The 9,236-nt window shown below is 44.6% G+C and overlaps 1 long non-coding RNA gene across 1 annotated transcript; it reads right to left on the minus strand.

The window, feature by feature from the left end:
• Positions 1-209: 209 nt before the first annotated feature.
• Positions 210-1,889, minus strand: LOC132568921 (uncharacterized). Its single transcript, XR_009555226.1, has 3 exons — positions 1,803-1,889; positions 945-1,096; positions 210-290 (listed from the first exon to the last, which is right to left on the minus strand). It is a non-coding gene; the product is annotated as an uncharacterized LOC132568921 (long non-coding RNA).
• Positions 1,890-9,236: the final 7,347 nt, after the last annotated feature.

Genomic DNA, 9,236 nt, shown 5'->3' on the forward strand with positions numbered 1-9,236 from the left:
CTAGAAAATTTTTACTGGATGATTAGTTACATGTCATCTACTATACTACAGCAGCTGTGATATCTACCACTATTTAATATTTGTTTAACATCTGCAGTCTTCTAGGCACAGAATTCAGAAGTGACCAAGTATGCGCCAAAAGGAAACTGAATGTGGAAAGGATAAAGATTAAGAGAACGGTAAAATAATATAAAAGTGACTGTAAATCTGTGAGGATCCAATGATCATAGATTCTATCATGTACTAGACTTCTTCCAAGAATTTGTTCTTCTTGATTCATATGATATGATCTACAAAGCCAATATATGTTGAAAAAACAATGATGGTAAATTTATCCTGTACCCACATTCATACTTTAAAAAAATGCAGTGCTGAAATAGATGCTGAAGAAGCAGCATGAGTCCCTTCCCTGTCCCTCTTATGGATGAATACCTGATTGCACAAATGCCTGACTGTGATTGTTCCCAATTATTTGAAAGTGAAAAATTGTTCAGCACTCATATGGAGGGACCAGTTCACATGGAGGTTATCTGCATGGTGAAGGGGAAAGGGTTGCCTCACACAGCTCTCCGTTGCACCATTTTCATACTGAATGTATGAACTGGACTTTGTCTTTCAAATTACACATTTTAAGATCAGTATAGAAATTACAATTGTTATCATTATCTAATAAATGCTAACAGTGCACTAACCTATATTATTACAGAAATGTGTTGTTTCATAGTCTTCCACCAACTATAATGGTATTAATTTTACAACTGTTCTAATCTGGTAACCATTTAGTGTGTCCACAAAGATTTTCACTCAGTCATGAAGTCTTACAATGTGATGTCTCTACCTTCTGTGTTTATGAGCTGATCTCCAATGAAAACAACACTAGTACTTGGAAACAGCATTTTGAAAGGAACATGCGTCATTATCCCTCTGCATACAAACATAAATACATTTATCCTTAGTCTTTCAAGGAAGATTCTCTTGGGCTTTCACTTTTTACTGCCTGAGTGTCCTCATCTTCTTGTTCTTCAATGACACATGCCTCTTCCTCATCTTCTACCTTTGCTTGAACCAACATATTTTCAGTTGTGCTAATCCAGTCCTGAAACATTGAAATGGCTATCATCATATTGCCTAAACTCCTTTTAAACCAGTAACTCTTCCTATTTTGAAGTAGCAAAAAGCCATAGTTTCTAATTTGACATGCAAATCAAAATTGCATGTCTTCAGCAGGGAGGGCGGGATATAAATCGAATGAAAATAAATTTTAAAAAAATTAAAAAGAAGGCAAGGTGCTGCTAAGTCCCTTTAAAATCAACGGAACATGTCAAATTAGATTTACTGGATTGTGTCCGGTGACTTCTTGTTGCTAACCATGAAAACCACTTATCCCAATCACCATCAGCAAACTGACCCACCATGACACTTCCTTGATAATAGTCACTCCTTCCCAAGCTGTTATTAGCCATAATATGGGATAAAAATATCCAGCAACAAATCACAGCTGTACACAGTAATGTGTAGTTTTAGAACTCAGTTATAAAGAATTCTATCATCATAATCCTGCACAGCACATCCAATATCAACATACAATAAGAACAGATGATCCCCCTCTGTTGTTGCAAGATATACCCAGCATTCTAGATTTGTCTTCATTTCAAAATCAGCAGGTTAAGGTAGTATTAGAAATATTTGTAAATATGTACCTCAGAGGGTATATATTTCAAATGAATCAAAACAGGGTTTTGAGGGCTGGGGAATATCAAAACCTTTGGAGAGAAAAGTCAAGAAAATCTTTGATACTTTACCTGGAAGTTCCCATTGTGATCACTGAACAAGTCCAAATACATTTGTTTTGGGTCTGGTATAACAGGCATTATGCTCTTTCTAATTCTATAAAAATATTAAAAAATAAGAGGAAAAATGAGTAAAAAGGAAAAACAAGAAACATATGTTCCAAAAATAAGTTTCAAATGCCTTTGCCTTATCGACAATTTGCAATTTTTATTTAAATACATTTATTCTAATAATTAACAACATGCACAGCAGATGAGTGTGAGGGCCACTGATGCCTGGACATCTTTGAAACCCCCCCCCCCTTTGACTCTCTGTTTGATAAAGAAGAGAAGTCACATGCACAATCACCCTCTCTCCTCCTGGTCACCTCTGCTCTCTCTGTACTTTCAGAGAGCTGGCCTGAGGTTTTAAATACCTCACCGCAACTCCAAAAAGCCCCACCTTCCATCCCTCTAGTCTGATGAAGCTCCTGGGTCTTGTGATAGCTCCTATGCCAGCTTGGCCTTCGTTGCCTCAGTCATGAAGCTAGCATCCCCAACTTGCTAGAACCTGGAAGCCCAATTTGGTGCTTACTATCCGGCTGCCTAATGTCTTTCCTGTGGTAGGCATGTTTGTGGTGACAGATCTGGGTCTGAGGCTGCATGCAGCAACAGCCCTGGACAATGGGATTGGGAACACAGAGTGTCATCCTTCAGCTTTAGGTTTTCTAACTGATCTAAAGGAAATTATAGCTATGGAACAAGTCCTGACCAAGACTTTACACTGAATTGTCTTTAAAAGTATGACAGAGCACCCTGGGGTAGCATGGGAAGATAAGTCCTCCCTGGAGGAAAAGGAGGACAACCTGCCCCCAAGTCCCACTTTGGCAGACATTTCCTGTGAGGCTGGGGTCTCAGGGCCTTCCTGAAGAAACCATGAACATGCAGGGCCCTCAGGCCTCAAAACTGACCCACTGATGACCAGATCCTTCACAGTCTCCTAAAGCAACCCAGGAGCAAAGGAGATGAACAGCAAGGGCTGAGGCATGGACAGGTGCAGAAGTGAGCCTCCCATCTGCTAAGGAAATGCTAGAAGAGACTGATAAGTGCCTACAGGATAGGGGTCCAATCCCCAGGTGGGGGCAGGGAATTCCCCGGTTTGGAGGCCCTCTTGCGCTTCAGGGTCATCAGAAAGCGGGGGGGGGAGGGAAATGTCTACTGGGTACACCATTCTTCCCTGTGGAGACTGATTCCTATAGCAGATAATTGAGAATTGATCCATGGGTATCTGGGGCTCAGGGGGGCTGTGTTTTGAAGTAGAGGCGCCAAATTTTCAGCATTGATGCTTCTCCTCAAAACACCCTCCAAGCTTCAAAAGGATTGGAACAGAAGGTCCAATTCTATGAGACTCAAAAGAAGGTGCTCCTAACCTTCATAATTTCCAGTGGAGGGAAGGCATTTATAGCAGCGCCAACCTCACGGCCTCGCTGGATCTCTTTATTTCAGTCTCTTCGGGGTATTTTACTTTGTTATTTGATGGAAATAGAATTCTCTTCGTAGGGGACCACAGCAGCTTTGTTAGTTTTTCCCAAAAATATAGGCTCTCAAGAACTTTAACTCAAACCACAGATTTATTATAACACAAAGTCTTTAAACTGGGGATATGGGAGATATTTACACAGGCTAACACATTGCTCAGTTGGTTCAGGCTTTACAATCACTTTTTCCTTCTTTTGAGTCTCTCAGTTACACAGTTCACAGTTTCCCTATATCTTGCTCTCTCCACCTCTAGCAAAGGTCTGGCCTCTTGGGTATGATGTGCCAAGTCTCACCCCTCGACTGGAGCCACTACTACCAGTCCTTCTGGTGTCTCAGACCCACATCCACTCCCTCAACCACCTCACTAGATCTTCGGAGTTGTCTATAGGTGTCTGTGACCGTTCAGGTCTTGACTGACTCACACTTGTTCCTCACACACAGCCCTCTTGGCTGGTTTTGTCGAGCTTGCAGTCTCTGGAAGACTTTCCCGTCACTGTCTCAAGCTCCTTCACAGGATCAGCTGCCCTCCCAGCCTCGGTCAGGCACGAACTGACCCACTCAGTCTCTGTCAGGCCCCAGCACTGACAGTCTTCTGACAGGCACCAACTCTGTCAGACACCAACTGACTGAAAGACTGCCTCAGCAGTTTCTGTCACTCAACCACTTTCCCTCCCTGAGAGCTCCGAGCACTTTGCCCCCACCCTCAGGTCACCTGACGCAGGCCCTGTGCGTCTTCAGTTTCTGGTTAACCCCTAGCTTTCCGTCACAGCATTTAAAAGGTGTGTGGTCCCTTTGAATGAGATGGTCAGAACTCCCTTTGGAGTTCTATTATGCTTGTCACAACCTTGCTTCTGGCTCCACCCCCAGTGTCCCCTGGCTCCACCCTGAAGGTCCCCAGATATTTCTTAAATTGGACCTGGCAAGCCTACTACAGGATCTGAGCCAAGTACTTCTCATGAGCAGAGGATCTGCTCCTCTGCTCTGTAGGGAAGAGCCTAATATGGGAGCCAGAGGCACTTCTAGGGAACAGCTCCATAGCCAGAATGGAGGGGGAGCAATTTGGACCTGCTGGTGGAGGGGTGAACTTACCATCACCACTGGCAGCTCCATACATCTGGTGGCTCACTCTGGTGCGGGGGTCTTGAGCTCAAGTCCCCACATGACTCAGGCTTGCATCACAGGGGGAGAGGGGCAATTGCCGTGTGTCCTCACCAGGAAGACCCAGCAAGACCACACTTCTCCTTCCCCCCTGTTCAGCTGGGATCACCACATGGCCTCTCCGGGTCATTCTGCTTTCACAGCCAGAAGCAGGAAGACCTGGTGAAGCCATATGGAGGCTATGCCTCTCTCTCCCCTCCTGCTTGGCCACATCTGTGAGGGGGCATCACATCCCTGGGCAGCCCTGTGGCTGTGGGCCTGGAAGAGAAACTCCTTATATAAGGCTTCAGAGAGGCTGCAGCCAGTGTGGGATTAATATGTGGGTGTGTGATTGTATTGACTACCTTGTCAGTTGCCTGACCTGTTTTATAGCCATTCTTGTTACCTGACCTGTGGATGCTTCCAGTGGGAGCCTGGTCCTAAACCATTATTTGGCTGCTTCAAGGAGTGTCCCACTGCCTCTGTTCCTAGGTGCAAGATGTTTTGCTGTGTACCTGGAAGTGTTTGACATCATTGCCATCTGTTCTGGTCTGAGTTGTGGTGTGAAGGGACTGTGGTACCCTTTGTCGTTCTCCAGAGCTAGTAAACTGTCTTATGTTGGGAGCCTGTAGCTGTGTCATATTGAATGTTGGCTCTGCTTGGAAGGAAGAAAGTGGGCAGATGCTGCACACACCACTTTCAGAGTGGAGAGTTCAGTGCAGATAGTGCTGAACCAGAGTCTTATGTGCAAGTGCTTGCCACCTCTCTCTTTCTCTGATCCCCCTAACACCTAGGGTTGCCAGGTCCAACTCAGGAAATATCTGGAGACTTTGGAGGTGGATCCAGGAGACTTTAAGGGTGGAGCTAGAAGCAAGATTGTGACAAGCATGATTGAGCTCCAAAGGGAGTTCTGACTTTCATATCTAAAGGGACCATGCTCCTTTTAAATGCCTTCACTCTGTTGGAAATAATGGAGGATGGGGCACCTTCTTTTGGAGCTCATAGAATCTGACCCCCAGTCCAATCTTTTTGAAACTTGGGATGTGGGTTTGAGGAGAGGCACTAGATACTATGCTGAAAATTTGGTGCCTCTATCTCAAAAAACAGCCCCTCCAGAGCCCCAGATATCCACAGATCAATTCTCCATTATACCCTATGCGAACCAGTCTCCATAGGTATAGTGGAATGCCCAGTGGACACTCAACTCTCCCTCCTGCTTTCTGATAACCCTGAAGCAGGGGGAGGGCCTCTAAATCAGGGGATCTCCTGCCCCTATCTGGGGATTGGAAACCCTATGACACTGCCACTTGCACTGATTGCTCTCTCAGCTTAAAATTCCAGGCTACAGGCCTGTCTGGACTCTGGAGTTGTATTGATGATAACTCTGGCAACCACTTGTAAAGTGAACTGGACTGCTCACCCACTAATTAATCCCTGGATCACAAACTGAACGTATGTTCACTTTATCCAATAGTCAACAATCATATACACTCTCCTACTTCGGGTCCTGGTTGTTTGAAAGCTCTTATATAAACTTCCTGCTTCTGAGTAAGTTTTAAATATTCTGTCAGTGACTCATTTGCCACTGGACTTTCTCTAAACCTTCCCTAGCTGCCCACTCTGCCTAATTTCACTTTCCCCACCTCCAGCTTTTACCTACTTCAATAGTTATTTTTATGCTGTGAACCAGAATTCACATTGGTTTATATTTACCCTTTCCCCAAGGAGCTCCAGTCAATATACATGGTCCTCCCATCCTCCATTTAAACCTCAATAACCTTGTGAGGTAGGTCAGGCTGGGACAGTAACTAGCTCAAGGTCAATAACTAGCCTGGGACTGTAACTAGCCCAATGAGCATTATGACAGTGTGGGTATTTGAAGCCAAATCCCCTCAGTCCTTGTCTGACACTCTAGCAAACCTTTCTCTCTCATATCATATAAAACGAGACATTTCCTCTCACCTGGCACAAACTCTGTCCTGGGACCTGTTTTGTTCAACATCTTTATAAATGATTTGGATGAAGGCATAGAGGGAATGCTTATTAAATTTGCCGATGATACTAAATTGGGAGGGGTGGCAAATACAGTAGAAGAGAGAAACAGGATACAAGATGATCCTGACAGGCTGAAAAACTGGGCTAAAACCCATAAAAATGAATTTTAACAGGGATAAATGTAAAGTTATGCATTTAGGTAGAAAAAAATCCAATGCATGGTTATAGGATGGGGGAGACTTGTCTTAGAAGTAGTATGTGCAAAAATGATCTAGGGGTCTTAGTGGACCATACACTGAACATAAGTCAACAGTGTAATGTGGTGGCTAAAAAGGCAAATGCAATTTTGGGCTCTATCAACAGAAGTTTAGTGTTTAGATCATGTGAAGTGATGGTATTGCTTTACTCTGATAAGACCTCACTTGGAGTATTGTGTTCAGTTTTGGGCACCACATTTTAAGAAGGATATAGACATGCTGGAAGAGGTCCAGAGGAGGGTGACAAAGATGGTGAGGGGGTCTGGAGACCAAGTCCTATGAAGAAAGGTTGAAGGTGCTGGGCATGTTTAGCCTGGAGAGGAAGCAGCTGAGAGGTGATATGATCACCATCTTCAAGTACTTGAAGGGCTGTCAATAGAGGATGGTGTGAAACTGTTTTCTGTGGCCCCAGAAGGTAGGACCAGAACCAATGGGTTGAAATTAAATCAAAAGAGTTTCTGGCTCAACATTGGGAAGAGCTTCCTGACAGTTAGAGCGGTTCCTCAGTGGAACAGGCTTCCTCAGGAGATGGTGGGCTCTCCTTCCTTGGAGATTTTTAAACAGAGGCTAGATGGCCACCTGACAGCAATGAAGATCCTGTGAATTTAGGGGGAGGTATTTGTGAGTTTCCTTCATTGTGCAGGGGGTTGAACTAGATGACCCTAGAGGTCCCTTCTAACTCTATGATTCTATGATTTTATCAGGGGTGGAATTCTAGCAGGAGCTCCTTTGCATATTAGGACACACACCCTGATGTAGCCAATCCTCCAAGGGCATACAAGGCTCTTTTTTGTAAGCTCTTGGAGGATTGGCTACATCAAGGTTGTGTGGCCTAATATCTGGCCCGTAACCATGGGGGGCCTGGTGGGGCCCAGCCTCTCCACCTAACCCCCCTTTGACCTTTATTGCCCCTCTTTTCCCCACCACTTTGGTGGCCCCCGCTCTCTCTGCTGCCACTTCTCTGGGGGCCCCTGATCTTCCCGCCACTCTGTCAGCCCCCATCCCCCTCTACGGCACCTCCCCCTCCCTCCCTCCTTTCCACCCACCCAGTGAAGCACCGGCTCCTGGAGCTCTTTCAAGGCACCCCTCCATCGAACAGCTGATCGGCAGGAAAAGCCACGCCAAGGCCAGCGGTTCCTACACTGGCTTTCTGGCACACTCAGCATGTTCAGCACTGGCCACCCCAGCGCTGAACATGCTGAGCATGTTGGAAAGCTGGCGTGGGAACCTCTGGCCATGGCGTAGCTTTTTCTGCTGATTAGCTGATTGGTGGGGGTGCCTTGAAAGAGCCCCAGGAGCTGGCGCTTCACCACTTCACTGAGTGGGTGAGTAGATGGGAGGGAGGAGGAGGCACCACGGAGAGGGACAGGGGCCACCAGAGTGATGGGGAGATTGGGGGCCACCAGTGCAGAGGGAGTGGTGAGAGAGTGGGGGCCACAGAGCGGGGTGCCCCTCCACCCGAAATTTTTTTCTGTGGGCTCTCCTACCTAAAATTTTCTGGCTATGGGTCTGCCTAATATGCAAAGGAGCTCCTGCTAGAATTCCACCCTGGATTCTATGATTCTCATATGACCAAGTAGCAATAAACAGACTACACTTTGAGTACCAGCACTCAAAGAGAACTCTCCATATGTTCTCCATATAGGCACAGCTGCCATTCTTGCCTTCCTTACTTGTACACAAAGTGCAAAGGTAGATATAAAGATTATAAACATCAGAAATTAGAGAACAGAAGTACAACATTGCACTTATTAGTGTTTCAGAGAGACTGAAATCTGCCTCCCATTTCTGACAATGGGCATCCCAAGCTCCACCCACAGGAATGGCATGCATTTCTGAGCACATATGTAACACATCATGATGGGCTTTTTACTCTTTTTACTAGAGAGTGGTCAAAAACAGCACTTGCTTTTGCAATCTGCAAACAATCATCAGAAGAGTGAATACTACCAGGACCGTGGCCATTATTGAAGTCAAAAGGATCATACTGTTTGGTTCTTGATCTGTATCACAGGAATCTGGAAGTAATCACAAAAGACAGAAAAGTTGAAAGTATTTCCAAGTGCATTGAAAAATAGACACATCTATTTCTTTTAAAAACATTTTACTAACTTTTTTTAAAGGTACTGATCAGCTGTCCTGAAAAAAATTAAACCACTCTTTTCAGTTTTACAAATGATTTTATGTTATTGAATTGAAGCATCCTTAAATTAATTGGAGATAGAAGAACTGGTTTTGGTTTCACATGTATCCTTCCTTGCCTGGGAGGTTAAAAATGCTTTATATTAGCATCTCTAAGCAGTTTTAAAATAAAACAATAACACTGGAAAAGGAAAACTCGAGAGTTGTGAGTTTATGTGTATCATATTCCAAACTATCACACAGATGCTTTCTAAGTGCTATTCATACCTGATAATGAAATTAGTTACTTTGACTAGAGATATCACTTAATGAAATGCATCTGAAATAATATTCATGCTTCTGGGTTTCCCAAGCAATGGGCTAGAACAGGGTTTCCCAAACTTTTCTTTCCCATGGC

This window comes from Heteronotia binoei, chromosome 3 (genome assembly GCF_032191835.1).
Source record: "Heteronotia binoei isolate CCM8104 ecotype False Entrance Well chromosome 3, APGP_CSIRO_Hbin_v1, whole genome shotgun sequence".
Lineage (NCBI taxonomy): Eukaryota > Metazoa > Chordata > Lepidosauria > Squamata > Gekkonidae > Heteronotia > Heteronotia binoei.